The 20,056-nt window shown below is 32.4% G+C and overlaps 1 long non-coding RNA gene across 1 annotated transcript; it reads right to left on the bottom strand.

Annotated features, from left to right (window-relative positions):
- Window positions 1-34: 34 nt before the first annotated feature.
- Window positions 35-6,318, bottom strand: LOC139520546 (uncharacterized). Its single transcript, XR_011663917.1, has 3 exons — window positions 5,916-6,318; window positions 3,770-3,845; window positions 35-1,066 (listed from the first exon to the last, which is right to left on the bottom strand). It is a non-coding gene; the product is annotated as an uncharacterized lncRNA (long non-coding RNA).
- Between the last annotated feature and the right edge of the window lie 13,738 nt (window positions 6,319-20,056).

The raw sequence follows: 20,056 nt of genomic DNA, 5'->3' as shown, positions 1-20,056 counted from the left end.
ACTCGAAATACATTACAAAATAACAGACGTTAAATGGTATTTTTCATCATATTTTTATTAAAATGTGTATGATAATGAGTAAGCATCTGTCACAATCACCAGACGAACACACAAGTTAAGTACATTATGCGATGACTGTGTACTTGCACTCAGCAGTTGTAGGCATTGAACTATTTCAACGTGTCTAACAATCTAATTGAAATGTAGATACTTTGTCAAAGCTTTGCCTACAATGTTCTGTAAACACTCATTTTTAGCAGAACCTGGGCAAGATAATGTATTTAATCAGATTGGTAGTTTTACAGAAAGATAGAAAGCCAAATAAAGTAGAGCTGAGATAGACTCTGTTGAATTAGGAACAATTGTATTCAGGCCATAGGCGAGTAAGACCTGATACAAATGTATAATGGACAGACATTTCATTGGTCTTTTAATGCTAAGTTAAGGAATCGCTTTCTCAATGTCACAGTGTCGATCTAATTTAGGATAGTCGGATTTAAAGATCTAAAACTTAATAAAATCAAATGAATTGTCATTTATTGTACCGGTACAATAAAACGCCTTCTGGTAATTAAACTCGGCCGGAAAGTTCTAAACGTTGAAATCGGTCTTTGATGATATCTTGAAATACCTGAAATCGGTTTTTGTTGATATCTTGGAATAATTGATAACGGTCTTTGTCGATATCTTGGAATACTTGATATCGATCTGTGTTGTGGATATCTTGAAAAACTTGATATCGGTCTTTGTTGTGGATATCTTGAAAAACTTGATATCGGTCTTTGTTGATATCTTGAGATACTTCCTATAGCTGATACATATCTATTTGGTCTTCTTCTCGTGTGAACAAATGTTCGTCTGTTCGTCCATTTATTATCGCCATTGTCATTATCACTATCATTATCATCGTTTCTTAACGAAGTGGAATTTGCGTCAACGCGTCTTTGTTTGGGATCAACAATTCTAAATGTTCTTGAATAACTCGTTTTCGAAAGGTCCTCTCGAAATCGTTTTTTTTCTGTCCCTCCAATAAAGGAAAATCCACTTGGCAGTTCCACGCTGCTATCTGTATTTTAAAAAAAAGATATATTAATGATAAAATTGTTCATGATTCTCCTCAAGGAGTTTGACTATACAAATCTCTGTTCTCATTAACATAATTGTCTTTTCTTTGAATGATAAATGAGATGTTGGTGTTTTACTGGGATTGGTTTCATGATTTAATTTAAAATCATGACAGCTGCATAGTATGCGAATATATAAAAAAAAGAAGAGGTGGTGTGATTGCCAATGAGACAACTCTTAAAACAAGACCAAAATGAGACAGAAAATGGAATATTACATGATATAATGGATTATGTAGATAAGCAAAAACCCCTAGCTAACTGCAAAAATATCAGGCCATATTCTACAGACACGGGAATACATTATACTGCATCCACACAGCACGAATAACAAACTCAGCAGTAAATATAAAAAAAGAAGATAAGGTTTGATTGCCAATGAGAAAACTCTTCACAGGAGACCAATTGACACAGAATTTATAACATTAATATAACGGAATTTGTTGACATGTAAAGCTGTTGTGTTTCAAGGAACACTATTCATCTTGAACAATTACCAAATTTCTTAAGCGTTTTAAAACGCATTAATAATACGAGATAAATTCATTTACCTAAATATATTACCAGTTATACAATAAATATTGTTTGACATTGACAGATCCAATTGTTCAGTAAATCACTAAAACACATTGATTTATCTATTGGTTTAAGAATAAATTTACTGGATTATATTAAAATTCAATGCATATCTGTAGTAAATGTATTATAATACATTAAATTTTAGTGTCGCATAAAATTATCATTTGTTTTGTCTTTCATTGTGTACAGTCATATTTTGCTATTTTAAAATAAAGATAAGGAATGAAATCAGTGGTGAATCATAATATTATGATTATAAAGATTGACAAAGAATTTTGTGTATCCCTTGGCTTGACTATCAGATCGGAACGGTGCATAAAAATATCCCTCCCCCAAGGCAAAAACAAAACAAAAACAACCAACAAAACTAGTCAAAACATTTACTAAATTTCATAATCGGTCCAATGACATCATTCGTAAATATAAATCAACATGCAGACATCTTATACGTTCAAGTATTTCACATCCAATCTTCTTTGCAAAGCATCAAAATGTCGGCATTCACCTCAAAAGCAAACTAAACCTTTAAACAGAGTTATTAAGAAGGGATAAAGTAACGATACTGTTGTCAGGTCATTAAAGGTAGCATATTTTTGCTTTAATTTTGATTCACTTAAAAGGTCTTTGCATCGGAAATAAACACATTTATTCTAAAACCAGATGTTGGCCTGATACAGGTTAATTTGTTCTTTCTCATAAATTTTATGATTGTACGATACTTAACCCCTAACGGGAGGGATTGTGTTTGATATCCATATATAATGAAAACATAATCTTTTAATCAGTTTAATTAAGGTCTGTAGCAGGCATGTTAGTAACTGCTAGTACATGTAGTCCTTTGTTAGTTCATGTATCATTGTCATTGTAATTTTGTTTAGTACTTTTGTTATCTATTCTGACATTGGAATGGTTTCTTTTAAACTAAGTTTCACTGTGCATATTGCTGTGTGTTGTTTATTTTCTACATTGGATAGAGGTATAGGGGAGGGTTGAGTTCTCAAAAATATGTTTATTAACCCCGTCGCATTTTTGCGCCTGTCCCAAGTCAGGAGCCTCTGGCCTCTGTTAGTTTTGTATGATTTTTAATTTTAGTTCATATATATAATTCGGGGTTTAGTATGACGTCCATCATCACTGAACTAGTACAATTTTTTGTTTAGGGGCCAGCTGAAGCACGACTCCGGGTGCTGGATTTTCTCGCTGTGTTGAAGACCCATTGTTAGCCTTCGGCTGTGTTCTGCTCTTTGGTCGGCTTGTTGTCTCTTTGACACATTCCCCGTTTCAGGCCAATGCCACCAATCAGCGGGAAAAGTATGACCGGAAGTTTTCTTCAGTTGTCTCATCAACACAAAACGTGTACTAGTTCAGAAAAAAAAAGAAGTCACACTAAATTCCGAAACATAAATGAACCAAAATTTAAACAACATTCAGGACAAACAAAGACCAGAGGTTCCAGACTTAGAACAGGCGCGAGAATGCTTTTATTCGAAGGATCAATTCATTTGCATTGATCATGTCTAAGTTTACGAGACTTCTACCCGAAATTACCGTAATAATAAGGATTCGATGTCCCGCTTTTTACATGAAATCAACAGGTTCATCTTAACTTCAAAATTAATACTATCATGTATCTATGAAGGAATTGGGAAAATTTTTAAGTTGTTGATAAAACAATATCCCTATTGTAGCTTATAATAACTTACCACTTATGCTTATATTATGCTCACTGACATGATAATTTACGTTTTTTACGTTTATTTGATAATTTGTAATTTCCTGTGTATCAACTGATCGATAAACCGATTGTGTCAACTAAGTATAGATGTACTTTGCGAGAGATGCATACATGCATAGCTTGAGACAATCAACAAGTTTACGTATCCGGTCTCATTCCTTTGTTATTACATGCAAATCCCTCAGTTTGTTTTCCTCTTGATGTATATGCTCTACATATCTTTTTTAATAATTGGGTACCGGTAAATAGTTGTTGCCCTACTTTAATATTCCAATGCGTTTCTGTCTGTGTTCATTTTTTTTCTGAAATCTTTTCGATCGTTCCATCTTACCTGAAGGATCTAACTGTCCGTTACATGCTGTAACAGCGAACCCAATGATAACTGACACAAGGCTGATTAACTGCATCTGAAAATAAATACTGATGGTTTAAAAATTATTTGTATGTGACAGATTATATTAGAAAAAGAATGGACTACAGAGCTTCCTTTGTCAATGTTATTTTTAGTGCAAAAGTTCGGTAAAAACTCTTCGTTTATGTAAATAATATAAATTACAGGAGAGGAGAAAGATACCAAAGGGACTTCCAAACTCATATGTCAATAACAAACTTAAAACGTCAGGGAAAAACAGCACAACAAATCAGTTAAGTGTGTGGTCAAAACCCCTTTTTCAGTTATTTTTGGCAATATCACCATGACATGGCGGCAGGATTTTTACTGATGGAGGAAACACGAGCATCGGAGAGAACCATTGACCTTCTGCAGGAAAAAACTCAACCATTGTCGGTTAATACCACAGTCCCACTAGGCAACGATCGCACTACGATCTGTGAAAAAAATGCAAATTTTGATGACCGTAGTGCGATCGTGTAGATCGCAATAAGGTCGTATCACAGTCGTGGTGAGGTCTTCAAGATCGTGATCAGCGTGGCCAACTTTGAACATGTTCAAAACAATCGTGGTGCGGTCGTTGCGAAATCAGGTCGTAGTAGAATCGTAGTGAGATCGCACTAAGGTCGTAGTAAGATCGCAAAGGTCGCTGTACCATCGTAGCGAGAACGTAGCGAAAGCGTGATTCTATTCGGAGAGACTGCACTACGATCTCACAGCGATGTTATTACGACCTCACTACGACCATCACGTTCTCATCACGCTCTTCTTACGACCTGACTACGACCATCATTCTCATTGTCATTTTCACATAACATATATTATATATCTCCCGAGTTTTTGTTAGTCTGTATGAAGTTCTTGTCCATTTTCTCTAACGGCTCAACCATGCTTCTCGTTTATATAGATTAGACCGTTGGTTTTCCCGTTTGAATGGTTTTACATTAGTATTTTTGGGGCCCTTTATAGCTTGCTGTTTGGTGTGAGCCAAGGCTCCGTGTTGAAGGCCGTACCTTTGCCTTTGATGGTTTACTTTTATAAATTGTTACTTGGATTGTGAGTTGTCTCATTGGCATTCATACCACATCTTCCTATATCTATTGACACATCTGTGTCATCTCTGCTATCGTTCACTAAAATCGTCATTTGAGCTTTATGGACCAGCAAAATGTTGTAATTTAGGTTGGATTGGTCGGTCCGAAATCTCTGCTTGATCAGGATTCGTTACTATTAGAGCCCCCCTGCCTCTACATCAACCCCTACCACCACGCCCACGTGTTCTAGAAGATTTTGGTGGCATAACGGTATTGTTTCCGAGAAATCTATGTATTAATCAGAAATAGAAGGAACGGAATTGTATTGATATGGAACACGATGTTGACGTTATTACTGATAATGTAGTAAAATCGCGGTATGAACGTAGTACAATCGTGGTAAGAACGTACTATAATCGCAGTAAAAGCGTGGTTAGATCGTGTTGCAATCGGATAACTCGTGGTGTGGTCGAAGTGAGCGTAGAAAGATTTGGATAAGTGAAGGCAGGTCGCAGAATAAGCGCGGTGAGAACGTGATATAATCGTAGCGGGATCGTTGTAGAAGCGTAATGAGGACGTAAAAGCATCGTGACAGCAACGAAAATTTACATTTTCATGCTGCTCATACCGTGACCTCACCACGATCTGAATTTATTTTAGATCGCGGTGAGCGTAGAGCGATCGTGGTCTAGTGGAACTGGGGCTTTATGTCGGATTCGAACACATCTCACTATTTCTTTTGGATTTTTTAAGGTTGATTTTTCTGCAGATTTTGTCCCATTATTTTTTATTGGGTAAACCCCATCCAGATTCTCAAATATAGAGGGCCTGTATTATCACCATAAAGTTCAAAAATCGACTGTTTGTAAAACCTATGACTGTGTTATCTATGCAATCGTTAAGATGGTCCTTACTATTACCCACATGATACGCGGTGCATACTGCCTATATTAGACAAACTAAGATTTTTTATAAAACACTCGAACAGCAAGCTTAAATTCAGAATTTATTCTAAAATTCTAACTAAATAATGGTTACTTATTTGTACTTGCCTTTAAATTGATCTACAAGCCTTTCTTCTTAATTCATCCGATAAGTAGCTTCATGTAATAATGTATGTATCCTTTTTCAATTTTAAGTATCTAAGACCATTTCAAATTTTCACTATAAAATCTCTTTCAAGAACAATGAATATTTAATGGCATCCGTGACATAGTGTTCCAAGTATATATTTTTTGATTTTTTTAGGAAATATTGTTTTTATGTTAAAATGATAAACATGTTATTTTGGAATATAAATCACTACAGGTTAATCATCAAATGCATGTCACCACACAAAATCATATGTCTCATCTTTGTACTTTGAAAATAGATAAAAATTATATTCGGAATCAACAGAATCATAAATATGTTGCTAAGGAACTGAATCACTTCTAATGACTACTTTCTACAGGTATATTGCGACGAAGACGAAAGGAAAGGAGAAATAAATAGCAGTCACCTAAAAGATAGATCACTAGCGAGATATATCGAAAGAAAAAAAGACACAATTATAATTGATTGTTTGGGAATTAAAAATATTTTATAGCACAATAAAAAAATTGTTTCTTTAATAGTTAGAATATTCAATGGATAATTTTTACATAGATTTCCGCATTGTTACTGACACACCTAATAAAGTGATTCATTAAGACTTAGTATTAATACATGATATGACTTCATACAAGACGAAATGTCTTGACTTGATTTAACATACCATAAGAAAATCAATATAATTATGTTTTAGGGTATTTTTTGCAAATTTTATGAAATCTGATAGTGAACAAATAAAAATGACAATGGATTCATGATTAAAAAAATAATCAACGGACTTGATTGTTTCAAATGAACAACTAGTGGAGTAGCTACTGATTTCCCTTCCCGAATACATGAATTCACGCCAAATTTTGTAAGATCGTTACTTGTCTTGATCATATTTTTTTTATCATGTCTTTTTGTATCTTTTATCTAATCTACTATTTTGTATGTCTTTATTCCACCTTTAACTGTTTTAATACTCCTCTTTTGTATCTTATTAAAATTGCCGACGGTAATCTTACAAACCAAATGTAACTTAGCACTAGTTTGTTGCCCATAAAATAAATTGATACACCAAATATACATTTCGGCGAATATCAATGTCGCTTCGGTGATGCTGGAGGGCAAATTAATTGAAAATCCAAAAACCTAATACGAACAACTTACATTAAATTCTTTTGTTTCTATCTATTTACCTCTATATACCATATGATTTCCAAATGACAACCTTTGGGTGACCAATGTATTACTAATACAAACATGAATTATCAAACTTTACCAAATTATCAAATTATTTAACAGCGGAGTAACTTATTGCTCAAAGAAATACTACGTTTTGGTCTGAATTAAAGTTCTACTCGAAAGAAAGGTGATAATTCGTTTGATTTAAAATGTTTGAAACTTAAGCATCTTTTTGGCTGGTGTGTAACGGTTACATACAAATGCATATACAATACAATATATATTAACCATGATATTTCACATTAAAACATAAAAACACATACTAACACACATTATCTTTAAAAAAAATCTTCAAACATAAACAAAATATATACATGTAGAATGCTTGAGAATGGAAACGGGGAATGTGTCAAACAGAGAACAACCCGACCAATTAAGTATAAAACAGTTAAAGGCCAACAATGGGTTTTCAATCTTAAATGAAGCTAAAATGCAACTTTTTGGATTTTCTTATTTAATCAACTTTTTGGATTAAATAAGAAAGAAAAACCCGGCATATGATCTATATAGAAAAGACTGTCAACAAAACCCCACGAATGTGACCTTCTGAATAAGACTAATTACCACTGCGTTGTACTCACTTGACCAATACGACGGTTCCACATGTGGAACAGGATCTGATTACCCTTCCGGAGTGCATGAAATCACCTCTTTTTGTACGAGGATCGTGTTGCTCAGTCTTTAGTTTTCTATGTTGTTTTTCATGTGCTGTTGATTGTTTTTTCGTATTTTTTTGGTTTTTGTTTGTCCTTGTCATTGCCAATTGATTTCTGACTTATGAGTTTGAATATTCCTTTTGAAATCTTTTTTTTTGCAAAGTAAGATGCTTAAGATACTTATCATAATACCGTGTTTTCTTTTACCATTATTTCCATCTGTACTACATATTTGTAGTATGAACAAAGAAAGAATTGCTGATGATTTTACAACTTATAAAGTTGGTGATGATATTTTGGTTCTGTTCTTTAGAATGTTCATAGAAATTGACCTTTGACTTTGTTAATATTTCGTAACATAATGTATAACTGAACATCGAATGTCAAGGTTTCAAGAACTAAGAGCTTTGTTTTCAACCTCATCTTCGGAAAAAGAAAATGTGTATTTAAAAAAGTATACGTCTGTTAGTCCTTTTTTGTACGCGTTGGATCATTCATTAAGGAGACCGAAAATGGAAGTTGAATTACAATGTCATATGATTAAAGAGTTAACTTTCAAATTGTACATTTATCAAAACAGATACAAAAAAAGTAAAGTATGTCTTCTGTTGTTTATTATTCTCTGGTGTTTGCTCAACGTCTAATGGCAAATTGTTTTTGTATATTCATGACTTCATTAAATCGACAATAAAGATAATACTTAGGTTCGGAAACATTTATATGTTTCAACTTCAACAGGAAAAGTTGACCTGAGACCCTTTGGCTAATTTTTTTATGTTCATTTTTGGTCAAACAGGTCTTCAACATAAATAAGTAAAGTGTTTTTTTTCCCTTCTGTAAACTGGGTCAACCGGAATAATGAATTCACACTGTGGATGCCTCTGGAAATAAAGGGTATGTTGCAATCAGAAACCTGAATGATGTTTTACAAGTAGCCTTTAAACTGCGGAAAGGGTGACACTTCTTCTACAAGTAGCATCGTATCTTATATCCCCATTTCGAGAGAACATGTGTGTACATTTTTTCTTAGGATAAGAAGTGTATATTGAGTATTCACAGGTGAGGTGTTAGATATGTTTCCCTGTCCATTGATGTTATCATGTAAATCAATGGGATATGCAGCTCTTTTATTTTTATCCAGGAGAGTTCATTTGTATTTTGTTTGTGTTCAGTTTTAGAGAATTTTGTTATGGGGGTTCTGCTATTTCTTTATTTTACGGTATGTAGCTTTCTATCTTCCTGTTGTATGACACCACTCTGATTAAATACAATATCTTGACCAGGTTTTGTATTTTGTTTGTATTTAGTTTTTGGTTTTTTATAGGGTCCTGTTATTTCTTTGTTTTATTTGGCTTTCTATCTTTCTGTTGTAAGACAACCATTCTGATTAAAACATTATCTTGACCACGTTTTGCTAGAACTGAGTGTTTACAGAACATTGTAAGCAAAGCTTTGACAAAGTAGCTGCATTTTAATTAGATTGTTAGACAACTTGCAATAGTTCAATACCTATAGTATAACTGCTGCGTACACAATCATCGCATAAAAATACAAACGTACTCAACTTGTGTGTTCGTCTGGTGCTTACTCTTGACTTACATCTATAAATTGACAATGAGGGTCGGTTGAAAACAAAACTTCACGACAAAAGAGATGATTTCAGCTTTCCAATTGTGAACTTTCCATTTCTAAGTAGCAACATTCCGGAAGCACCTGCATACGGATTATATATCTCCCAATTGATACGATATTCCCGTGCTTGCATTTCCTATCATGATTTTCTTGATAAAGGGTTGTTGCTCACATGGAAGCTATTAAACCAAGAGTTCCAAATGGTAAAGTTGAAATCATCCCTTCGTAAATTTTACGGACGCCATCACGAGTTGGTTGACCGTTATGGGATAACCGTTTCACAAATGATATCGGACATGTTCCTTACGTCGTAACTTCAATCCCCTTCCCTTTCATGAATGTGACTTACCGAATTAGACTATTTACCGGATTTTTTATAACATAAGCAACACGACGGCTGCCACATGGGGAGCAGGATCTGCTTACCCTTCCGGAACACCTGAGATCACCCCTAGTTTTTGGTGGCGTTCGTGTTACTTATTCTTTAGTTTTCTATGTTGTGTCTTGTGTTCTATTGTTTGTCTTTTTGTCTCTTTCAGTTTTAGCCAGGCGTTGTCAGTTTATTTTCGATTTATGAGTCTGACTGTCCCTCTGGTATCTTTCGTCCCTCTTTTACTCATTATCATACAAATATTAATAAAAATATGATGAAAACTACAATTTGACAGTCTGTTATTTTGTAATGTATTTCTAGTCAGAACTGTTTAGTTTTATTGCTTGTCAGAGCCATCTTTGTTGAATTGGAGTACACTGACATTTATATTTTTGTTGCATTCTCAATATTACTGTAGGATTTTAAAGAAACTACTCAAATAAAAACAAAATTTACACTTTTATAGTAGCTTTTAAGATTGTTCATCAATTCAGTGGACAGGTCTGTTAGCATTTGATTATACTGGTACATATATGTACACTAATCAGTATGGAGGACTTAATTGTCTTGTCGCGATACGTCTTAATAAAGGCGTCACCCTTCGATTGGAACCAAATCTTGATCTCGCGTTAAAAGGTGAAGGTCTAGGCGGTTGTCTTGATGTCAATGAAGAATCAACAAATGGTCTCGAATTTCTGGGATTATTCCCCCTCATAGGAGTATTCCTTAAACCTGGCCCTGGTCTTCTGATTGTCCGAGCATCAGTTTGACTCCGAAATCCAGCATGTCCAAAATTTCGAGCTTGGCGATTGTTCCAAGCTCTAAAACAATTATTTCTACGGTTCGTCCACTGTCCACGGCCATTTGTTCTACGGGGTGATGCGAGTCTGTTCTGGTCTGTTTCTTCAGCGGAAGATCTGGAATCGTATCTTGAAGATCTGAAGTCATTCGAATCTGTGAAAATAAAAAGATACAAAGGCGGGCACTATTACAAAAGGGTATCAAAAATATTGTTTTTTCTCAAGAAAACTATATAGATAATTTAGTATACCCAGATGGAAGATGTATTCCTCTTTTATTCTAGAAAACTTGTATAGGAATGTTCGTTGACGTAAGAGAACTATTAGGAGGAATAAGTTATATTAGAGATATATAGATATAAGAAGATGTGGTATGAGTGCCAATGAGACAACTCTCCATCCAAGTCACAATTCACAATTTGTAAAAGTAAGCCATATATGTTCATTTATTTTGGGGAACTGGTATTGGAACTAAGTTAAAAATATATTCCTCTTTAAGTCGAACTAGTATTGAGACTAATTAAAATATATATGTCCCTTAAAGTTGAACTATTATTTACACTAGAAAATATGAATATCCCTTTAAGATGGAGAACTATTCTTAGGACTAGATACACCACATTTGTTCCTTTTAAATTGGAGAACTAGTATTAGGACTAGGAAAAATGTAAGATATATATTAAGTTTTGGACTGGTATTGTGAAAATAATTGTATCAAGGTCGAGATAACATAGTCGTTACATAAGTGCGTCACTGTTTCGTTATGATTTCCTGTGTATTCTGTCGTTGATGGACGATGTTCGTTGTTGTTCTGCGGTTTGCAAGTTGTGTCGACTATCATATATTATTTGTTTGTTCGTTTCCCTGTGATGAGTGCTCTTGTATATGTGTGTGTGTACTGTATTTATGTCGCTTACTTTTGTCATTTAAGCGATATTTTCTAACATTGTCATATAAGCGGGAGGTTTGGCTAGCCATAAAACTAGGTTAAACCCAACATTTTTTCATAAGATGTCCTGTACCAAGTCATGAATATGGCAGTTGATATCAATAGTTCAATCATATGTATGTTGGCGTTTGTTTTTGTTGCAAGTCAGTATTTCTGATGTTCCTTTGTTTGCCTCTTACAGTTGATGTGTTACCCTCGTTTATAGTTTGTAACACGAATTTGTTTTCTCTCAAGCGATTTGTGACTTTTGAACAGTGGTATACTACTGTTGCATTTTTTAGAGAACTAGTATTACAACTAGGCGAAATCTAAACGTTCCTTTTAAGTTAAAGAACCAATATAAAGACTAAGTAGAGATCATACATTTTTCTTTATGTTAATAAATGTTCTTTATGAAAATTGATAATTTGTTGTTTCTATTTTTGCACATAAATAACCTTCACAAAAGGTGTGTTTCATATTAAATTAAAAAATCTACACTGTATAATCACCTTGCGTTTTGACCAGTCCTAACACTAGGAAAACAATCACAAGCTAGACAACTCTCAACGATCTATTCTTTTCAGTTTCAAAACAAACTAGTCTACCAAAAACATATATATGTCCAGATCTTAAGATCATAAATCAATAAGTTATTATACAGATGAAACGAAAAAGTTAATAAAGCTACTGCTTATAAGTTGATAAAAAGATAAATTCAAATTTATATCTGTAGATGAATATAAACTGTCGACAAAATAAAACTCTAATACTATGGACTTCATAGTCTCATCGGTAAGTGGCACCGGAAGGTATGGCATCAGATGGTACCACCCACTTAGGAATAGAACTCTAATGTTATATAAGCTAAAGTCCCCAAAGATCTGCGCAGAAACAAAAACGGAGTATATGTGCTAAAAGGCTCGCGGATCGTAGGCGCAGAAATACAACGATCTGTCCCTAAATTAAAGATACCAACCGCCTAGTCAGTAGCCGGTACGTAGTTAGGAAGTAGTATATTTTTAATGTTCAAATAAAATTGAGAATGGAAGAAAAATTAGTAAAAAAACCGACCTAACTCAAAAAACAAAAAATAAACAAAACATTAAGAAAATTAAGTATTGATAGACTTACTCTGTAATTGCGATCTCCAATTTCTCCCGTCCACTAGATTCTAATAATGTTATACTGGGTTTAAATTGATACAGTAACTGCTTTGATTGATGAAAATTCATGTTTATGTTCAAATACATGTAATGTTTTCGCAACTTTGGTGAATAAATGTATTAAACCATATCTTCAAGTCTAGTCACATAAGTATAAATGCATTTGAGACAATATCTGAAAAAGTCTAATTTCCATGCGCACACTTTACCAGCAATTATTTTTTTATTCAGGCACCTTTTTGGAAAATTTTAAGTTACAGTATTAACTATAGAGTATATAATGCACCAACTGCAACAAATTAAACATTCTTTTTAATATTTATTCTAATAAAATATTATAATTTAAATGGTCAACCCCCCCAAAAATCATATTGTCCCCTGTTATTTTCTGAAAATTAAATCATTCAAAGAATATCTAAATTAAGTAAACAGCCTTCCTATTTTCACAAATCTGATAGATTATATAAAAAAAACTTCTCCATTACTGGTCTGGTTTTGTTATAACTAAAGCATGTAAGAAAATTTTGCATTTTTAAGGGTATTTTAAATGTTGTCCCAGGGGTAATTTCCCTCCTGTTACCTTTTTTCTTCCTCTGGACATGTTTGAAAGACCAAAAATGTATTTCTTGTAATGCAATGTGAAGAGCATCATTTCCTGAATGTATGACTCCAAATGTTTATGTGAATAGCAACCAGTATAAAAAAATCTGAACTCCCCAAAGATCAGAACTTGGAGAAAAATAATTTTGTTGTTCTCTCCTGTTACAGCCTTTTTATGTACCTTCTGAGAATATTTCATTGTCAGCACTATACCAGTACATGTGTTTATATAGTATCTTATCAAATTGACATGTAGATGGAAGATGGAAGTAAACTTATACACAATTCAAGTAAATGAACAAAAAGTACTGCATAATTCCTTTCTGTTACGTTCTGTCATGTTACCTGAAAGTAACAGCATAACCATAATCAGTAACAGGAAGGATGTTCAAGACAACTTCACTGATGAATCAAAAAGTTAATCTACTATATGCCAACTATTTCATTTAATATAAGTTATCATCACCATATTAAATAAATTTCAAAATAATATACAGTATATTGAATGAAAAAATAGGTATTTTGGGTTTGATAACAGCAGAGAACATTGTGCAATTTTAATATAGTAGATAGTAACAGAAAGGAATTTATTTTAGAATTTTTTATTACCTAGGCAGATTTTTCATCTTGCAAATACAGTTTCGAAGGATAAATGACATTGTTTGCTGTTATCTTCCAATTGTGACCAATCTGAAATGATGTATTTTTCTTAAACTATAAAATAAAGCATATTTTTTTTAGAAAAAAAAATCCTTTCTGTTACCAACTCTGTCCTGTTACCGTTGTCCTGTTACTCGAGATACTTTCATGTTACCGACATATCTGACTATATTTTAGGATATTTCTAAACCTTTTGTATTGCAAATGCTAAAATCAATAATTGGCATTTGATAAACTATTGCAGGATATACTAGTACACCACAAATAGTGTCATAAACTTATTCCTTATTCCCATTAGAAACTTTTTAAAATTGATTCACTTTGGTAACAGGAAAGAACTGGATTTTTTTATACCATTTTTAAAATTGCCATTGTTACCACATTTAACAATTGTTTGAATTACAGATAACAGTTCCTAGATCCTGAATGTGTGTTCTTCGATTTGTGTTATTAAAATACCGGGTCTAAAGATTTTTTTGTTTTTTTTCTTATTGCCAAAAATTAGACTTTTTCAGATATTGTCTCATATACAAGTACATGTAAAGGCTATTTCTTATAATGCATGCCTACACAAAAATGAGAATGTACACATTTTAAGATTAATATTTAGCAATACACTCATTGCAGATACCAGGATTAAAAAAGTGTGTCCCAAGTGCTGACTATTGGACTGGGTAAACCTTCGGGAGGAAAACCTCATAGATACCATTTGTTTTAAATTTTTGCTTCGGATGCGCATTTTGTTTAGAGCAATAAATGTGTTTTCACAAAGTGTTCAAAATGATCATGTATATATTTTCATTATAACAGGTTGCCTTCAAAAGAACCAATCATTGCCGCCGAAAACTAATAAGCAATTTCCCTTTGTCAATGTCTTGGGATTACTGACATTAATAAAATTCTTGAATCACAGCAAATGTACAGATACATTTAGATTTTGATTCTAAATAAATAATTCAATGCTTTTATTATTTCGTGTATATTGTTTAGCAAATAAATGTCTATAACACATCACTTCCCATACGGTCTCACTTATTAGCGACAACAAGAATTTTAGCGACAACAAGCGTCAACAAGCGACAAGAAGCGACAACAAGAATTATTTTAGCGACAACAAGCGACAAGAAACTATTTAGCGACAAGAAAACATTTTTTTTTAATTAAAATGAATTATTGCAATAAATATTAAAAGAATATGCAAAAGAAAATAATTTTAGCGACAAGAAAGTTAAAATTGATAGAAAAAAAGAAACATTATTTACATAATATTTTATCATCTATTATGAATAACAGCCAGTATTACGTTTAATTATTGTATTATGAGATTACTTTTCCTTGTGTTTAAGAACTGTTACATATTATTTATCTTATAATTTGTTTTTTAAAACTCTTTTCGTGCAATATATATTAAGCTCGCAAAATGAATTATTTGTGCATCATTGTCCTGAAAATATTGACACAAATTGTGAAATACAAAGAACTGAAATCAAACAGGAGGAAAAGAAAATTGAAATGTGAATGTTTTTAATCTTTTTATTTGATTATTGCCTCATCAAACGATATATATCATGTTTATGCATATTGATTGAAGATGAAAGGAAATTAATGACAATCTTGAGTTTTCAACAGGTGTTCATTATTTACAATGATTGTATATTCTGGCGCGTGTAATTGTATAGTCCGACGCGTGTACAAAGTTGAAGGTGTTAATTGGATGTTATTGTAGCAATAAAACAGGGGACACGCGACTCGTTAATTTGGTGTGGTCACGTTTCTCCAACATTTGGTAATTAGACTAAAACAACATTAGGGAATATGGGGTCCTCTTAAGGACTCGATCTTGATATCTACCTGTAATTCACCTGTTCTTGACCAAAATATTGTTAAAAAGGTATATATTTTTTAAAGATATATATAGTTTTTAATAGTCTCCCAAAATTGTAAAAGTCCATATAGTCTAACACAGTGATGTAATTTTTTATTTTATATAAAAAAAAGATGTGCATGGTATGATAGACAATGAGACAACTCTCTACAAGAGACAAAATGAAACAGAACTTAACAATTATACATAAAAAAAGAAGATGTGGTATGATTGCCAATGAGACAACTATTTCCAAGAGACCAAATGACACAGACATTAACAAATATAGATCACCGTACGACCTTCAACAATGAGCAAAGTAATACCGCATAGTCAGCTTTAAAAGGACCCGAGAAAACAAATGTTTAACAATTCAAACGAGAAAACTAACGGCCTAATTTATGTACAATATAATGAACGAAAAACGAATTTATTACACAGCAACGACAACCACCGAATTACAGGTATCCAGTATCTGTTACCGTACGGCCGGAAGCAATTTTTTGCTTTTTTTCATAATTTTGTTCTCTATTTTTCATAATAATGTATTATAGATTACAATGTTGCGATCTTGAATTAAAATTAACATTTTATATTTTGAGAGCTATTAAGAATTTATATATCTTGAGTCATTAATCTTATATAAAAGTACAAAACGCAGCTTATTATCACCGATACAGTAACTTTATTCAAAATTCTTAGTCAACTTGCATCAATTGTCCAAAGCTCAAGTAACAAATCGAAAATACTAGTACTGAACAATATTCACCAAGCCAGTTCCCACAGTTAAACACTATATAGATCACGACGCGAAGTGATGTACCCAATTTGTATCATCTCCGTTTTCGTGGGAAAAGTGGACAGATATACGACTGACTATTTCATCTGCTAAGACAGCATACCACGAAAACTGGGTTCGGCTCTACTGATATACAGACAGAACGACTAGGTAGATATATGGTTCTTCGCACTAGAAGACAATCGCTTTTGGTGACTTTTTACATACTAAGTAAATAAAACTTGGCTGTTTTGCATCGGTTTAGATTTTAACATCTACATGTAACACAAACACAAAAATATATCAAGTAATAGAATACATTACTAAAATGAGGTATACGTACAGTCAGTGAACATTTCGATTTTTCATGTTACTTTTAATAAAAAAAATCTTTAAAAAAAAATAATTTCTTGATTATTTCTTCATAATTTTTTATGAAATTTTCAGTTTGATTAGAATTTCCCTTGTTTATTTAAGGATTTTTTTGTTGAATAACCTTTTTATTTTTGTAAATCAAATACGGCGGATGAAAATAATAACGTAACCGTTTCTGGTTATACTCGACCAAAAATATATGGTTTGTTAATGTTTTGATATAAATATTTTTTAACAATATCCCTTTTTACAATCTTTTAGTTAAAACCTGATATAGTTGAATTACAGGTAATTTTCACGATGCCAGTCCTTATGAGGACCCCCTAATCCCTTATGTTGTTTTAGTCTAATTATCAAATGTTGGAGAAACGTGACTAAACCAATTTGGTGTGGTCACGTTTCTCGGTGTGGTCACGTTTCTCCAACATTTGGTAATTAGACTAAAACAACATTAGGGAATATGGGGTCCTCTTAAGGACTCGATCTTGATATCTACCTGTAATTCACCTGTTCTTGACCAAAATATTGTTAAAAAGGTATATATTTTTTAAAGATATATATAGTTTTTAATAGTCTCCCAAAATTGTAAAAGTCCATATAGTCTAACACAGTGATGTAATTTTTTATTTTATATAAAAAAAAGATGTGCATGGTATGATAGACAATGAGACAACTCTCTACAAGAGACAAAATGAAACAGAACTTAACAATTATACATAAAAAAAGAAGATGTGGTATGATTGCCAATGAGACAACTATTTCCAAGAGACCAAATGACACAGACATTAACAAATATAGATCACCGTACGACCTTCAACAATGAGCAAAGTAATACCGCATAGTCAGCTTTAAAAGGACCCGAGAAAACAAATGTTTAACAATTCAAACGAGAAAACTAACGGCCTAATTTATGTACAATATAATGAACGAAAAACGAATTTATTACACAGCAACGACAACCACCGAATTACAGGTATCCAGTATCTGTTACCGTACGGCCGGAAGCAATTTTTTGCTTTTTTTCATAATTTTGTTCTCTATTTTTCATAATAATGTATTATAGATTACAATGTTGCGATCTTGAATTAAAATTAACATTTTATATTTTGAGAGCTATTAAGAATTTATATATCTTGAGTCATTAATCTTATATAAAAGTACAAAACGCAGCTTATTATCACCGATACAGTAACTTTATTCAAAATTCTTAGTCAACTTGCATCAATTGTCCAAAGCTCAAGTAACAAATCGAAAATACTAGTACTGAACAATATTCACCAAGCCAGTTCCCACAGTTAAACACTATATAGATCACGACGCGAAGTGATGTACCCAATTTGTATCATCTCCGTTTTCGTGGGAAAAGTGGACAGATATACGACTGACTATTTCATCTGCTAAGACAGCATACCACGAAAACTGGGTTCGGCTCTACTGATATACAGACAGAACGACTAGGTAGATATATGGTTCTTCGCACTAGAAGACAATCGCTTTTGGTGACTTTTTACATACTAAGTAAATAAAACTTGGCTGTTTTGCATCGGTTTAGATTTTAACATCTACATGTAACACAAACACAAAAATATATCAAGTAATAGAATACATTACTAAAATGAGGTATACGTACAGTCAGTGAACATTTCGATTTTTCATGTTACTTTTAATAAAAAAAATCTTTAAAAAAAAATAATTTCTTGATTATTTCTTCATAATTTTTTATGAAATTTTCAGTTTGATTAGAATTTCCCTTGTTTATTTAAGGATTTTTTTGTTGAATAACCTTTTTATTTTTGTAAATCAAATACGGCGGATGAAAATAATAACGTAACCGTTTCTGGTTATACTCGACCAAAAATATATGGTTTGTTAATGTTTTGATATAAATATTTTTTAACAATATCCCTTTTTACAATCTTTTAGTTAAAACCTGATATAGTTGAATTACAGGTAATTTTCACGATGCCAGTCCTTATGAGGACCCCCTAATCCCTTATGTTGTTTTAGTCTAATTATCAAATGTTGGAGAAACGTGACTAAACCATCTCATTTGATGTTCCACATGTTTGCTTATCAAAATGGGATCACCATGTACAAAATGTATAAATATTATGTTAGATAGGAATGTACATATTACTATATAATGACTAAAAATAATTAAAAAAAAATAAAAAAAATATATGGACCCCAAGGTAAAACCACGTCCTCGTCGTGGGGTCTGGAAACACGATTAAATAATAAAGATGGCAAAGCGTGGTTGAGAGTTCTATAAATAAAGCATCGAATTGACATAACAAGAGTACATTTAGAGCATAGTATTAGGCAAATGAATCAAAATATTATATTCAATTATGTCCGCTCCATATATATCTCCATTCGTTTATTCATACTTTGACTTTGATGAAAACAGATACATACATTATCTTATACATATTCTTCATATTTAAAAATAAAAAAAGAAGTTCAATCTCTTTCTTCTTCACAAATGTTAAATTTCTTCATCTACCAATATACTAAATATAAACTTCACAATCTCTTTCTTCCTCACAAATGTTTCATTTCTTTGTCTATCTATATAATAGAACATTTTAATTAGACATATCTGCTCGTATATTTAAAAAAAAATGAAATTCAAATTTCTTTATATCTAATAAAAAAAAAATGTTTTCTTGTCGCTAAATAGTCTTCTTTTCGCTTGTTGTGGCAAAAATAATTCTTGTTGTCGCTTCTTGTCGCTTCTTGACGCTTGTTGTCGCTAATTAGTGAGACCCCTTCCCATACTATGGTATCAATCATAATCCATTATATATGATTCATCTATAGGTTTGATTTGTTTTTCCTTCTTTTTTTCAAACTTTAAAGGATGATCCTATACAGCATTTCCATAAAAGAACAGATTTCAAGATTGACATGCATATACGGTTTATAAGGTAGTAGCATTTATAAAGATGCTTTTATTTACCACACATAGACAATATATATATAGATGATACATTAAAAATAATTATCAAAGTTTATAAATTTAATTTTGAACGCCAGACG

The sequence above is a fragment of the Mytilus edulis genome, chromosome 4, assembly GCF_963676685.1.
Source record: "Mytilus edulis chromosome 4, xbMytEdul2.2, whole genome shotgun sequence".
Lineage (NCBI taxonomy): Eukaryota > Metazoa > Mollusca > Bivalvia > Mytilida > Mytilidae > Mytilus > Mytilus edulis.
This window is presented reverse-complemented; position numbering and strand designations above follow the sequence as displayed.